The sequence below is a fragment of the Bos grunniens genome, chromosome 21 (assembly GCF_055505025.1).
Source record: "Bos grunniens cultivar Pamir isolate PY7600 chromosome 21, Bosgru_T2T1.0, whole genome shotgun sequence".
Classification (NCBI taxonomy): Eukaryota; Metazoa; Chordata; class Mammalia; order Artiodactyla; family Bovidae; genus Bos; species Bos grunniens.
In genome coordinates this window covers 23,507,155-23,523,866 of record NC_141185.1, presented here as the reverse complement: position 1 = coordinate 23,523,866, position 16,712 = coordinate 23,507,155, and the positions used below count along the sequence as shown (strand labels likewise).

General features: G+C 40.8%; 1 protein-coding gene across 19 annotated transcripts in view; it reads right to left on the bottom strand.

The window, feature by feature from the left end:
• SLC25A21 (solute carrier family 25 member 21) overlaps nt 1–16,712 on the bottom strand; it is a 528,802-nt gene that overhangs the window by 167,242 nt on the left and 344,848 nt on the right. Inside the window, exon 1 of one of the 19 annotated variants that reach the window (XM_086363526.1) lies at nt 13,238–13,446. The exons of the other annotated variants lie outside the window; for them this stretch is intronic. The gene's annotated coding sequence lies outside the window, so the exon portion shown is untranslated. Of the gene's footprint in view, nt 1–13,237; nt 13,447–16,712 lie in introns of those variants that run through there. 19 annotated transcript variants of the gene reach the window in all.

Below are 16,712 nucleotides of genomic sequence, written 5' to 3'. Positions count from 1 at the left end.
TACCGGTAAGGGCCGATAACTTTCTCCTAAGAACTAAGTTTATGATTTTGAAAGCTTAGGAGGAATGTTCAAGAAATTTACAAAAAGGTACACTTATTAGAGTCAGAAAGAAGTAAGTATCTAACAATAAGCTGAAGTGAGAGTAAATTATCAAATAGTTGATTTGTGTCTACTTAGGAAAGGGCATTGGCGTCCACTGAACTTGGCTCTGTGAAGGGAAAACTGTGCCAGACCAATTTCATTTCCTCCCATAGCAGAGTGACAGGCAATGTCAACCAACAGGAAGCAATAGCAAAAACAGGATGTTAAAATAGGCCAGGCATGAGAGAACCAATATCTGGAAAACAAATTTGATAAGGGATTTGGCAAAGTAAGGGCTTTTCAGGGGGCTCAATGGTAAAGATTCTGCCTGCCAATGCAGAAGGTGCAGGAGACGTGGGTTTGATCCTTGGGTCTGGAAGATCCCCTGGAGGAGGGCATGGCAACTTCAGTGTTCTTGTCTGGAAAATCCCATGGAAAGAGAAGCCTGGTGGGCTATAGTCCATAAGGGTCTCAGAGTTGGACACAACTAAGCACACACACATATATTGGCAAAGTAAGGAACACACAAGGATAGCTGTAATTCTTTGAAAAGTCCACCACCCTGTGTAAAATCACTTAAAATTGTGGCAGTTGATAATGAAGCAAAGGTGGACTTCTAATAATTGTGCTCAAATTGGCAATATCCACTGGATCATCAAAAAAGCAAGAGAGTTCCAGAAAAACATCTATTTCTGCTTTACTGACTATGCCAAAGCCTTTGACTGTGTTGATCACAACAAACTGTGGAAAATTCTGAGAGAGATGGGAATACCAGACCACCTTACCTGCCTCCTGAGAAATCTGTATGCAGGTCAAGAAGCAACAGTTAGAACTGGACATGGAACAACAGACTGGTTCCAAATTGGGAAAGGAGTACATCAAGGCTGTATACTGTCACCCTGCTTATTTAACTTATGTGCAGAGTATATCATGCAAAATGCCAGGCTGGATGAAGCACAAGTTGCAATCAAGATTTCCGGGAGAATTATCAATAACCTCAGATATGCAGATGACACCACCTGTATGGCAGAAAGCGAAGAAAAACTAAAGAGCCTCTTGTTGAAAGTGAAAGAGGAGAGTGAAAAAATTGTCTTAAAGCTCAACATTCAGAAAACTAAGATCATGGCATCTGGTCCCATCACTTCAGGGGAAATAGATGGGGAAACAGTGGAAACAGTGACAGACTTTATTTTTGGGGGCTCCAAAATCACTGCAGATGGTGATTGCAGCCATGAAATTAAGAGATGTTTGCTCCTCGGAGGAAAAGCTATGATAAACCTAGACAGCATATTAAAAAGTAGAGACATGACTTTGCCGACAAAAGTCCATCTAGTCAAAGCTATGGTTTTTCCAGTAGTCATGTATGGATGTGAGAGTTGGACTGTGAAGAAAGCTGAGCATTGAAGAACTGATGCTTTTGAACTGTGGTGTTGGAGAAGACTCTTGAGAGTCCCTTGGACTGCAAGGAGATCCAACCAGTCCATCCTAAAGGAGATCAGTCCTGGATCAGTCCAGTGTTCATTGGAAGGACTGATGCTGAAGCTGAAACTCCAATACTTTGGCCACCTAATGCAAAGAACTGACTCATCTGAAAAGAACCTGATCCTGGGAAAGATTGAGAGCAGGAGGAAAAGGGGTTGACAGAAGATGAGATGGTTGGATGGCATCACCAACTCGATGGACATGAGTTTGAGCAAGTTCTGGAAGTTGGTGAAGGACAGGGAAGCCTGGCATGCTGCAGTCCATGGGGTCGCAAAGAGTCAGACATGAGTGAGCGATTGAATCTAACTGAATAATTGTGAAATTTCCTGAATTAAAACAACATGTAGTTCCTAACTTCAGAAGACCCTCGATGTCTTTGAAATATCTAAGAATAGAGAATTCTGTGAATTCTCATGTGCACCTATCCCCCAGTCTTGAGCCTTTTGGGCATTTATCTCACAACCACCTTTTAAAGTGTTATGAGTGAAAGTATGAACTAATTTTGTAGTTATGCAGTATATGGAGTTGTAATCAACTTATAAATATGGTAAAAATAAGTCATCATGTTGCATTAAAAGAAATCACAATTTAGCAGAGAGGGGCATTGGTATTCTAGGCTAAAACTAGGTAAACTTCAAGGATCTCATATTTGGGGAGCGGATTGAATTTCAATCAGGCAAGGTTTCATTGATTTTCTAAATCTTTTATCATTTCTTAGAATCAGCTTCTGTGATACAGTGGAAATAGAAAAGGTTCTGGAGTTGTACAGACCTGTATTCAAATTTTGACTATGTCACCCACTATACAAACCTGGGCAGGAAATGTAAACTTCTCTGTTTATCTGGAAAAGTGATACCTACCTTTGCCATTTGCAGTGAGGATTAAATAAGACAATGTGTGTAAAATGCTCAGTATGTATATTTCTACATAGTAAATATTGGCTCCCTTCCACCACTTCTCAATCCTAATCTCTCTTCTCCCTCTCTCCCTAACTGACCATACACCTTGGAAAGAAAGATACACAAAAACGCCAAGAATAAAGCCCTGTCTTGTGAAACAGGAAAACGGACACAGCCTTACTTCCTTTCACTCTTAAACCCTTGTTAAAGGTTTCCTGACTCCACAAGGAACCTTTCACACTTATTTGGCATCCTCCCAGTGTTTCCCAGTTTTCCCATGTTGAATGTCAATAAGCTGAAGGAAAGAGCCTCCTCGTCAAGTGATACATTTCTTAAAAATTCTTCATTCCTGCATATGTTAGGTAAAACATAGAGCAAACATGAGTATGATCACCAACAAATGGTAACTCTATTAGGGCTAAAAATACACCCATCCAACTATGTCAGGTTTACAACCGCAACTTTGAACTGGGAAATCAGTCTCTTTGTTATAGATTTGTCCAGTTTCCCCAAGTAAACAAAAATCAGCTTTCTAGTGTGCTCTATAACATCTTGATAACAATTTAGCACCTATGCAATAAAGAAAGAATCAGGGATTATAAAATCACTTAGAATGTATTATTTTTAGACTGAGCAGACATAAGTCTTTGAGGATTAATTTCATGCTGAGGGTTAAATTTCACTTTCACGATAGGCTAACCATTGCCCGGGGCTGCACAGATAATGAACCTGCCAAGGGATTAGCAAGGAAACACTTGTGTTATTATAAAGCGGGTACACTTCCCTTTCTAACCAAGTTCATCCTACATGACATTAACAAATTACTCCCTCTCTCTGCCCACATTTCAATATAATGTGAGCCAGCAAGTGACCCTGAACCAATAGGACACGAGATAAGATCTTCTCAGTGCATGAATGGCTATTAAACTCGTCTGAGAGAGCTTGACCTCCCGCAGGGAAACATAAGGCATTTTTATCTCCATAGGGCCCCTGCCTCCCTGCAGAAACCTTATTTTGGTCATAAAGCCTCTAAATAGACACAATGTCAAGAGGCAGGAACGTCTTAACACAAATATTTAGCCCACAAAAAAGGCACTCTCCGGAAAACACAAATGACATAATTTAATCTTGACAAACTCACAAGGACCTAGTATCTTCTAAATACAAATTTAATAGCTTATCATTTGTTAAAATATGTGTTCAGAGAGATTTCTGATTTTCCAGATAAAAGTATCCTTTTCTCAACAGAGCCTTTTAAAAATAACAGGTATGTGTGTTCAGAGGCATCAAATCTGTTGACTTTTCTCAGTCTTCATTCTCAGAGGATCATCTTCTCCTGCTAGGGGTTAGAGTGGCCCCCCTCTTTTGGAGCGGTCCCTCCCTCCTCTGAATGGCACTTACCATTGCCTCCTTTCCGTCGTGGTTTCCAAGCACTTGTCTTGTTTCTACTTGACTATAAGCTCCCTTAGAGTAGGGAGTTCATCTCAATTTACCTCTGCATCCCCTCCCTCCAGAGTCTGACCAAGTACCTTCACAGAGTGGACACAGCTCCTACTGGCAAAATCGAATCTAACTAGTATCAGCCATTTGACCATATCCTGATTCCACTGTACAATGTTTGGATAAAGGAAAATATAATGGATCCACAGAACATGTGGTTCCTGTTATCTACGAAGTCAAAATTTGGGAGTGTTTAGTATAAGTTAAGAGTGCTTTTGTTAAGAAGCTGTGCTGTTGTTGAATGGACCAACTGCTGCCACAGTGAGACCTGCTACCTCTGCAACTTGCTAATAAGTAGCAGGAGGAGATGTGGAATGCCTAGGACACCCGCTGGTGTTTGCTACAATGCTACTTGGTTCAAACTATGAACCTTATGGGAAAGCACAATATAGTTTTCTTATGATGTATCAGCAGGTCTCTGTTCAAAATATGGTCTTGTGAACAGTAGATAATGTTTCTATGCATTCATTGGAAAAGACCCTCGAGGGCAGGAGGAGAAGAGGACGACAGAGGATGAGATGGTTGGATGGCATCACCAACTCAATGGACATGAATTTGAACAAACTCTGGAAGACAGTGAAGGACAGAGAAGCCTGGCGTGCTGTAGTCTATGGGACCGCAAAAAGTCGGACATAACTTAGTGACTGAACAAAAGCAACATACATTCATGTTCTTATTTGCCAGCTTGAAGGCTTTAGAATTGGGCCCATAATAGCATATTCAAAAGCAGAGACATTACTTCGCCAAAAAAGGTCCGTCTAGTCAAGGCTATGGTTTTTCCTGTGGTCATATATGGATGTGAGAGTTGGACTGTGAAGAAGGCTGAGCACCGAAGAATTGATGCTTTTGAACTGTGGTGCTGGAGAAGACTCTTGAGAGTCCCTTGGACTGCAAGGAGATCCAACCAGTCCATTCTGAAGGAGATCAGCCCTGGGATTTCTTTGGAAGGAATGATGCTAAAGCTGAAACTCCAGTACTTTGGCCACCTCATGCAAAGAGCTGACTCATTGGAAAAGACTCTGATGCTGGGAGGGATTGGGGGCAGGAGGAGAAGGGGACGACAGAGGATGAGATGGCTGGATGGCATCACTGACTCGATGGACATGAGTCTGGGTGAACTCTGGGAGCTGGTGATGGACCGGGAGGCCTGGCGTGCTGCGATTCATGGGGTCGCAAAGAGTCGGACACGACTGAGCGACTGATCTGATCTGAAAGCTCTCATTGCATTTCATGTATATTCTCAGACTAATACAGTAGGTAGCTCTTAAACACAGGTTGTATTTAATGCCAACATGAAAGCATTATTGTATAATGGAGAGGGAGGGATCTGAACTTTGACTGTTGAACTCTGCTGGAGTGAAACACTCTAGAAGCCATGTTTGAGAAGGCAGCTTCTGTAGACCGGTGGAGGTGGGCATCAGAGTAACTGCATAAGAAATGAGCAGATGGCAGAGAAAAATAGATGTAGACAATATTCTTTGTCAAAAAGGTTTATAATTAAAAAAAGAGAGGGCAACAAGAGAAATAAATAGGAAGAATTTTTTTAACAATGGGAGAGATGAGTATATTTGTAGTTAGAGGGGAAAACTAAAGAAGCAAAAGAGAGGAGGGATGGAGTAAATCCTAGAGGAGGAGTAGAATCAGGAGCAACTAATCTTAGAAAAAAGACCAGATACATACATCCTCTTAGAAACAGTAATAAAGAGAAACAACTCAGGTGTGAGCCAGAATAGAGGAATTTTGAAGGAAATCATATCAGAGGTTCCCAGTTTCTTCAGGAGAAAGCAAGATCACCTGCAGAGAGGGATGGGAAATAACTGCAGGCCCGTGCAGTGGGAGGGAGCCTGGAGAGGCTGTTGTGGGAGTGAGATGCAGACTCAAAAAGAAAGTAGTCAGAAGCCTAGAGTCCCATGCACATGAAAAGGCCAACTATGGGTGTGAATATGGAGAGCCAAGAAAAATCAGAGGGAGTGGAAGACAAGGAAGAAGGAGGAGTTGAAGGGCAAGAGTCATGAATAGGATGAAAAGGAGTGCAGCACACACAGAGAAGGGGGCAGTGGAAGAGCAAGAAGAGAGGGGATTTCAGATTTAACCTTAGGGAGCTGAGTTTCCTGTCCCCACCTGCAGGGTGAGGAGGGTCAGGTTTGGTGCAGGAACTGTGAGCACTGAGGCTTAATGTTTAGTGGTGCTGAGGTTGATACTATCAGAGAAGAATCTCTGGGGTCCTGGAGGGTTGTGGAGCCATGTCCGGCCAGTTGGTAAACGACCGAGGAATGAAAGAGATGCTGAGAGAAGGTCAAGGACGATGGCGGGTGAGGAACATGCCAGGCCCTCGTGTGAACTGAGAACAGGAGGAGCAGCCTTCTCCAGACAGGCAGAAAGAGGAAGTGAGGGGGTGTCTGATGAGCAGGTGGGTGAGGCTGTGAGCAGTGGCTAGAAGTGGAGCAAGTTCAGGGTGACCTCCGGTTGGCCTAACCCAGGGTCAAAGAGCATGAGGTCACCCTGGTTTTATAGTTCCTTGGTATCCTCAGCTCCAGGGCTCTCTGTCTCCACACCACAGTCCTGTGACTCCTCCATAGAGCTAAAGCTTGACCTGAGCACACCAGATGTCCCACTACTATGACCTCCAATGTCAGTTTGTTGCTGCCTTGTCTTGATTTTCCTGGTGAATGAGCTCTTTGGTCCTGTGACCCAGTGCCCGTTACTATCTCCCCCACCCCATGCCTGGGCAGTGGAGCCTGCACATGGGCTCCAGGTTTGCACTAGCAACAAGCACTGGGAACCAGGTCATCATCAAGTCTATGAAGGGATTAGTGGTCCAGGTGTGCCGCAGCTTTCCCGGTGGAAGATTGACGTGGGCAAGTGCTTTTATGATCACGGTTCTTAAACTAAGCTGGTACCACAGACATCAAGGTTACTCATGGAGGGAATTATGTCAGACTCAAGAGGCAGGACTGTGAAGGAATGGGGATGGCCAGAGGTAGGCAGAGTGATCACAGCTGCCAGGGCTCTCCCTCAGCTTTCTCCTCTGGGTGAGGATTTGGACCTGCTGATGTGGAGTTCAGATGGAAAACACACAGGCCCAGAGGACTGTAAAGATGTCCTACTGGCTCCAGGAAGAATGAAATAGTGCCAATTATAAAAGAGCTGCAGTTCAGCATATCGGTACCTTCTCCAACACCAGTCCTGGCAGCTGCACAGCCCCGTTAGGGTCTTTGGGCAGCTACACCAGGACACACTGCACCTGCTCTGGCTGTCCACCTCTCTTCTACCAGATTGTGTAGCTTTTGCTCCATAAATCAGAACTATAATATAGACTCACAGAGCATGACTTGAGGTAAGGCAGACGAGGTGTAAAGAACAGGACATGACATCATAAGTTTGACATCCCAGAAAGATGGCCTGGTCTCCAGAAAATCAATTTTCTAGATGGGAAAAAGCAAATTTATGGGGGGCTGGAAGATGGGAAAGATCCTTGTCAGAAGCAATTTACATTCCTTTGACTGACATTCCAGGCTACAGTAATAGGGAGATATTAGCTAGCCTGTCTGTTCGTGGTAGTGTGAAACAGTAATGCTCATCTCTAAAGTTGAGTGGGAAGCCTTATTCATTTGTTACTAGGCAGTACTTGCCAGAAGAAGCACACCTTTCCCTTTTAATAAGCATTTTAATTGGCTAAGTACATTATACCCAGCACATCTAGTAGTCTCAATGGAAACTTCAAGTTGTTACAAGGCTAGTACCTTTTTCAGCATCTCACTTGCATGGAGTGTGCATTCTATAATCTGCCAAAAAGCATGCAGCTGAATGAAGTTCTTTAATCTACATAATTGCTACATAAAATATATTTACTATATTTTTATTTGATGTCTCCTTTAAAAGAGTCACTGGCATTTTTCCAAAATCACTTACTTAATTTTCCATTTTCTGAAGGTTATTAAACCTTAATTAAAGTGCATTTACAGTCAACCATGAGAGGCTCTCATTTAAATTATATTGACAAATTGTATTATAGATCCCTATGGTCTTAATACATGAACGCATCTCTCAAACCAAATTCTAGAAACATCATTTGCATTTGTATGTACCGTACTGTGCTGTGCTTAGTCACTCAATTGTGTCCAACTCTTTTCAACCCCATGAACTGTAGCCCGCCAGGCTCCTCTGTCCATGGGGATTCTCCAGGCTAGAATACTGAAGTGGGTTGCCATGCCCTCCTCCAGGGGATCTTCCCAACCCAGGGATCGAACCCTGGTCTCCCTCATTGCAGGCAGATTCTTGACCATCTGAGCCACCAGGAGAGCCTAAGAATACTGGAGTGGGTAGGCTATCTCTTCTCTAGGGGATCTTCCCAACCCAGGAAACCAACCGGGGTCTCCTGCATTGCAAGTGTATTCTTTACCAGCTGAGCTGACCAGAGAATCCCATACTGTACTAGGGGAATTTAATAAACATTCATTGGGTATTTACTATGAGGTGGGTATTTTTTCCCAGGTACACAAAACTGGGAATGAAAACAATCAGTTTTGTTTAAATAATAACTGGCAGGTAAATCATCTCCATCGCTTAAATGGAACTGATCAAAGGGAACTAAATTAACTTCCCTAGAGGTCAGTTTAGTAAAAGGCCACACTCTTACCTCCAAATGACACCCTTTTGCTCTGAAACATTAACATGACATATCTGAAACAAATTTCCCTGTCTGCCCAAATCCAGTCAAATGTTGACAATTATAACTAGGATACAAAGCTCCTAAGCAAAAGAAAAGATCCTCTAGAGATTTAGAGGAACTTGTTCGCTTCTGGGAGATGGTCAAAAACTGGTGAGAAATGGACTGTAACCTGATGACTCAGGCCCTAACCGTCCCGCAGTGGCACCACAGGGGTGACCTTCCAGGAGGGAAACTGGGGTTCACCGAGCTAAGTCCAGAAGAACATTCTTTGATAGCCTTCACTGCCACATGTCAAAGGAAAACTGAATTCACCAAGTCAAAGCAGGAGTTTTTAAAGAAAAGTTATTACCCAAGAAATCACCATGGAAAACTCAGGAGAGTCCATCCTCTGTGATTAGAGATAAGAAACTTTTCTAATGGATAATGAAAGGAGGAGTTTATTTCAACCACAAATATATTTGTTTGCCTTTATCTTTCAAATTTCTCAAGCAAAAGAACTGTTATGCTATCCCTAGTTGGAATGATCTTTTATCTACCAAATATTTCCATGTTCTCAACAACATTAAAAAATAAGCTCTCCAAATGAGTAACTTGAGCAAATTCCTGACTAGCCTCACTAATAAGAACAGAAGAATCCATTTGTTTTGGACAGACTTTACTCAGATAAACGTTCTTGAAATGTATCGCCTTTCAAATGGCGTGATAGCATCAATTTCCTTAGCTTAGGCTTTGAATGACCAAATGTTGCTCTCCAAAAGTTCTTCCACAGAATATTATAAAATAGAACTGTGGAACCCACAAGGTTTACAAAATCTTTCTAAATGTTAATAAGCTGTGACTTTCAGAAATCATAGATGAGCAATTTTTCAATAGATCTGAAGATCTGATGAGTCAGAGAGAAGGGAAGAAGAACTGAGGAGCCAAGCAGGATAGTACAGAAAAGAATGAGTGGCAGCTTTGACCTTAGTGTTTTGGGGTTTGAATGCTAGTTCGACCGCTTAGCTGTGTAACTGAGGACAGCACTTACTGCTCTGAGTCTAAATGTAAGAGTGTTGGAAGTTGAAATGAAATTGTCTGGCAATGTGTTAATGTTGATTTATATTTTAGTTTATTGTTATTATTGTGGCACAAATTAAATGTTAATTATTTTCCTTTTAGGAATTTTAAGTAAATGAGATTTCCTTTTTATGAAGAATTAACATAGTAAGCCTTGTGTTTTTTGAAGTATATTCAAAGTATCAACATGATCTTTGTCTACTCTTTCTCTCTCTGAAGACTTTACTCTTAGAACGCAAACTACTAGGTATGTTCTAACTAGAAATACACATAGCTAAACACAGGAGCATAGCTCAGGTCTCAGCTAACTCTCAGAAATACATTTGGGGCTTTCAATTGTGTAAGAATTACTTAATGGTGTTTGCTATATCTCTTCCACCCACTCTTAGAGTTAGTTCTTCCTCAAATGTACAATATTGTCCAGAATTTGCAACTATCCCCTCAGAGTCATCTTGTATTTTTTTCCTTTCTTCTATTTAATGATCATCATTCCAGCTCAATTTTTCTTTCAAATATCTTTCAGGTTTATTTTTTTCCTCTCAATTTCCGTTGATTTCTTAACACAGGGTCTATAGTAAATCAAGACTATACTTATTTACTAACTCAAGCCTCTTCACCTACTTTTATTTGCAACTAACAACTTCCTACAAATGGCACTTTCACTTCAATAATATCCTGCTCAAGGACCTATTAATACAATGGCTCCCTAGTGCCTGGTCCATCAGGACCAAACACATGCCTTGGGTTCAATCTCCTCCATAATCCATACCCATTCCACCTGTCTCTTTAGTTTCCGCTTTTCTCCAAACCATGTCCTCTGTCCAGCAGCAAGACCAAGGCACTGCACTCCAACTAGTCTGCTCGTTCTTCCTCTGTGCTTTACTTGTGCTCTTGCTTTCCTTAGGAAAATTCTCTTACCAAGTCTCTTATCTAAATCAAATTCAGAAAACTTGCCTGAAGACTTTGGCTTTCTTTTCTTTGAGTTCCATTTAGATTAGCACCAAATTTTCTTCTAATTTCCCCCCACCTTTCGCCTCCTCTTCTAAGTTTCCAAGGGATTAAGAGGTATGGGAGATGTGTCCTATTTTTTATGCATTCCCCCCTCAGCTCAAAGTCTATACTCAAACGTCTGACTCAGAGAATGATTCAGACGCTGGAACATCAGGTTGCTAGCTGCCTATCCAGTGTTCCTTCTCCTCTTTTTCCTGATACGTTTTCCGATTTTAGGGCAACCATGTGACCAGGGGAAAGACTACATTTCTCAACCATCTGTACTTCTTGGCAAGATGCTGGCAGTATTTCTTAGCTAAGACTCCCCAGAAACTACTTTGAATGGGGCTGACTCAGCTGGGAAGCATGTCTTTTTGCCTGGAAGCTGGATGTATAGATAGAGTTCTGGCAGCTACTTTGCACTATGAGGTGACTTTGCAAAAATGATGGAAGGTGCAAAGGAGAGAGAAGTCATAGAGAGAAGGAGCTTGGGCCCCACATGACACTGTAAGGCTACACTCCTGATTGATTTGGCAAAGAGGGCTTCCTATTACTTAGAGCTATTAACACCTAATTAATTTGGTGTCAATAAAGGAAAAAGAGGCTTGGGTACAAGGTAGTATAAAATGAGGAGAAAATCACAATCCTTGCTCTAAGTAGGAAAACAAAGTTGAAAGGGTATAAAACCTGGATAGAAAGACATGGCATATCAAAGGGTACATACATATGGCACTCCATCCTGATGCTATATAAGTAGAAACCTAGACTGAGGGAGGCAGGAAGACTGGGACTACAGGTTCGACGCACCATGATCCATTATCCTGAGAGGGTTGACCCCTGGGTATTAAGAGGAAACAAATCACTTGGGGACATGTTTGGTACTCTAAGTGTTGGAGCCTGGCTAATTTTATAAAGAACCTTGGTTTAAAAATGCATCTGTCAAGTAAGACATTCACAGTAGCTGTCTGAGAATTCTAATCAGGTAGGATATTGTATGACAGAAATTCCATAGCTGAGCTAAAGAAAGCCAGGCTATCAAGACTTTACTGTTAACACTGTTAGAAATAGCAGCATTTTGCTAATCAGTGTGCTAATCATTTTGCTTACATAATTTTCATTTAATTGTTAAAACAATGCCACGAGGTAAATATTGTATGCCTCATTTGTAAAACTCATCCAAAATTATCTGTTTTCAACACTTTGCCATACATGTTTACTGAATCACTTGATATTCAATCAAAGACATCATGACACTTTACCCCTAAATACTATATAATGTATCTCCTAAGAACCAGGACATCTCCAACATAACCAAATGCTATCATTTCATTCACAAAATTCACCATTGATACAATAATATTGGTTAGTGCATTCAAGTATTCCCCAGTGGCACAGCAGTAAAAAATCAGCCTGTTATGCAGGAGATGTGGGTTCTATCCCTGGGTCAGGAAGATCCCCTGGAGAAGGAAAGGGCAACCCACTCTAGTATTCTTGTCTGGGAAATTTCATGGACAGAGGAGCCTGGCAGGCTACGGTCCAGGGGGTCGCAAAGAGTCAGACATGACTTAGCGACTAAATAACAACAACAACAATAATAATATTATCCAATATTCAATCAATATTCAAATTTCCCAACGGTCTCAATAACATCATTTGTAGTTTGTTCGCTTGTTGCAGCCAGTATCACATATTATATTCAATTGTCATGTCTCTTTAGTATCCCTTAACCTAAGAGAGTTCCCTGATCTTTTATTTGGTCTTTTAAGATATCGACCTTTCAGACTATAGACCAGCTATTTGTAGAATGTCCCACAATTTGGATTTGACTGACTGGTTCCTTATAGCTCTTTAGGTTCCTTATAGCTCTGGTTCCTTATTTGACTGACTGGTTCCTTATAGCTCTATAGCTCTCATTTTTTGATAAAAATACAAGCACAGGTGATGTTCTGTCCTTCTCATATGTCACAGCAGGAAGCACGCAATGCCAATTTGTCCCATTATAAGCGGGCAAAGCTACAGCTTTTACTACTGTGCAATACTAAAGAAGTCAGCGATTTCAAAGGCATCGTACCTATTAGGATGCTAATCTAGCAATAACCAGGTTACTAACGATTTACTTAGCTTTTATTTTCTTGTCACATCTTAAGAACATGTCCTTCCAAATTTACAACTCCCCTTCATTAGAGACACGAATGTTTTCTTATTTCTGACAAGTCTGCAGTCACAGAGAACTGCTCCTGCTGCAGACAACATGTGAACACAGTATCGCGCAGTTTCCCTTCCATGTGCCCTTGCTAGAAGCTGGCGACAGGTAGACACCAGCAATGCCAGCTGCAAACAAGTGGGCGAACCCGGCAACCCACATAAAACTGTGTTGCCCAGAGAAGGTGTGAAGAAGAGATGAAGCCAAATCTGAACTATGATCCCCCCGAGTACTCATTTTCATTTTCTACACCTAATGAGGCAGGAGTTAAAACATTGGCCTGATCAGAGTCAGATGGAAGCCTTAGAGGAGTGGGACCCCCCATTGCCCTCCTGTCCCGACACCCTTTGTTACCTCCAAGTGAGCTGAGGCCAGGCTGTGAACCATGTAAATAGAAGGCTTCCAGGTTAATGAAAAGCTTCAGCAGCATTCAAAAACCTGGACAGAGGGTCACGCCATCTCCTAATCCAAAGCAACTTCATGCCGCTCGGTAATAAAGTTTAATGAACAGTGGTCATTTTGAATCATGAGCCTGAGAGACTGGCCAGGGCTAATAGTTTCCTTATAGAATCTCTTCTTTAGCTGGGACAGAAGTACTCAAAAGCTATATGGGAAGCCAGAGTCGTGCATGAAAGGTAATATTCCATATGCCCCAATCCAAGGGGAAGTTTCTGAAAAGGGCAGTAAACATTTCTCATAAGCTGATGTTTTTATTAGGTGATGGCATGCTTTGTGCTGCATTTCATTAATTATCTGCAACAGAAACTTTCTTTCAACGCCATGTCAGATTTGACCTACTGCGATCATGTAACATTGTATAAAGCCAGCCTGCTAAACAGCTTCTGCATCTTTCTAGGGGCATAAGCCTGGAAGGTAAACTAACAATTTCATGAAAACTGATCCTAGAAAAACTCACATCTCCCAGAGAAGCAAACAAGGATTTGTTTTACATTATTTTTAAAAAGCTGTCTTAATTGGTTAGAAGAGTAATGCAGAAATGGATGGCTTTCGGAGGGGAAGAAAAAAAAAAGTATGCATCATTTTCAGAGTACAAGAAAAAGCCGTACAGAAAAATGTAAAGACCAAATGCTACTTTGATGGGGGTAGATGCAAACCTTACATCCTTCAGATTCATTTTAAAATATAGTAGAAATTATATTCCAGTTACCTAGTACATAGATATTCCATAAGTCAAGTCATATTCTAAGAATGTTCTTGCTTACACATGGCAGAAGTCTAAAATGTGCCAAGCCATATATGAGGCACTGGGATTTTCAGGAATGCAGAGAACGTTTCCACATTTAAAAGAGCCTCAAACTGAACTATTTCAAATAAAACTTCTGTAGAAGTGTATGATCCAACTGATGGCCAAATTATCCTATTTGCCTCAAATGCCTCTTTCAAGAAATAGGTCTTGCTATTGGTTTCCATCTATTCTTGCAAAACAATTAGCCAGAATTTTAGACCTTCTCTTGACAGGCAAGTCTGGGAATTCAATGTAAATACTGGATTTGAAGATTTATGGGGCGGGATATTGTGATCGCACACCGGCGCTTCTCCAGTTTTTCAGAGATCATAATTCCTGCCTCTGTTTATTATTCAGTTTATGGTTGGAGCATAACAGATGATTCATTTTTAATGTGATAAATGTTTGGGGGTTGGTTTGAGGGAAATAAAAGTTTATAGTTCAGCACTGGACATGGATAGTAAACTGGAGTGTAAGGCAATATATTTCTAAAACATGGTGATTAGGATATTTATTTGCTTCTTTATACCCAGAGCTCTAGTGAAGAGTGACTGATAGTGTTTACCTTTAAACCCCTAAACCACATCACTCTGTTTGCAACTAGTGAACCTTCTAAAAGGAATTTTCATTTTCTCAAAAAATTCAAACTACTAGTTGTGAAAGGAATTTATAATTCCTTACATGAAGGCAGCACTAACTAAATCTACACAAACCATCTAAGAACAAGATATGAACAAAATAAAGTATCCTGACCAGTGAGAACTCACAGTCTATGAAAAAGTGCTTAGAAACAATACTTTACATTATTTGGGTTACACCTATATTAAGTCAGGGTTTTGTTTAATTCATATATATAACTACTCATTCATTCATTTGACAAAAATTTATTGAGCACATACTAGACATCAGAAACAGTTCTAGAACTAGTGATATAGGAGTGAACAAGACAAAGTCTGTGGCCCCAATGAGTTTATATTCCAGGGAAGGAGATGAACAATAATCAAATAGGCAAATTCATAAACAGGTCCTAGTCCCTTCCATAATTCCCAAACTCCAATGCTCCAAACATTCAAAACCCATAGTTTTCCCATTTATGGAAAACTCACTTAGTGGCAAAACCTCACCTAAAAAGAAGTGAGGCTACCTGTAGTTTTTCTTCCATTCAGTGTGAATGGTTATATGTTGAGTTGCATAATTATTGTATTTGATTATGGGGTGCTGCCTGCATCCTACCCAGGTGTTTGTAGTACACATGATAAGTAAATGCACCCTACGATTTTTATAAAATACAAAAATACCGGAGTTCCAAAGTTATATGTACCTAAGAGTTCTCTAAAGACAGTTTTACTGAGGAATAATTGATATACAAAGAAGGAAATGGCAACCCACTCCAGTATTCTTGCCTGGAAAATCCCATGGACAGAGGAGCCTGGTAGGCTATAGTCCATGGGGCCGCAAGAGTCGGACACAACTGAGCGACTTCACTTTCACGTTCACACATGTTTAACGTATACACCGTGATGAGTCTGGACATCTGTAAACCCGTGATGTCATCAGCACAATCAAGGTACTAGATGCATCCAACACCTATAGAGTTTCCTTGTGTCCCTTTGTTTTTGTGACAAGAACACAACACGAAATCTATCCTCTTAAATTTAAAATGTACAATACTATATTATTAACTGCAGGCACCGTGTTGTACAGATCTCTAGAATTTATTCACCTAGCAAACTGGAGCTTCATACCTGTTGGAAAACTTCCCACTGCCTCCATCTTCTAGCCCCTGGCAACTACTATTGTAGTCTTTGATCCTGAGCTTGACTATTTTATATTCCTCATATAGATGGAATGATGCCTGATTTGTTCTTCTGTGACTGGCTTATTTCCCTTAGCATAATATCCTTCAGGCCCATCCATGTTTTGCAAATAGCAGGATTTTCTTCTTTTTTAATGCTGATAATAGTCTGCTGTATGTGTCTACCATATTTTATTCATCCATTTATCTGTTGGTGGACAGTTAGGTTGTTTATCCTAGCTACTGTGAATATTGCTGCAAAGAACACAGGAGGGCCAATATCTCTTCAAGATCTTGATTTCAATTCTTTTGGAATTACTCAGAAATGGAATTGGTGGATCATATGGTAATTCTATAATATTTTTAATTTTTTGATGAGCCTCTATACTGTTTTCCATTGTGGTTCTACCAACTTACATTTCCACAAACAGTGTACAAAAGTTCTGATTAAGGAGTTTAGGTCTGTATATCATAACATCCAGAAGTGAATGAATAGATGCATGGACGAATGGGTGAACAAATAGATGTTTAGAATTATTTTTTTCAGGTAAATCTGATAACGCCATTAAAATACTTAGGCATCAGTAGATTTATACTTTTGCAATGTCTACAACCTAAACCCAGGTTATTTGATATTTAATGGTTCATTTATTATACCTCCTTGGTTTGCTGAGGAGACTAAAATGAATGAGGCACAGTCTTTGTCTTTGTGACGTATAATCCAGTTAGGGAAATGGATATAAAAACAGAAGAATGTCACGCACTGTGATAAATGCCACAATCAACCT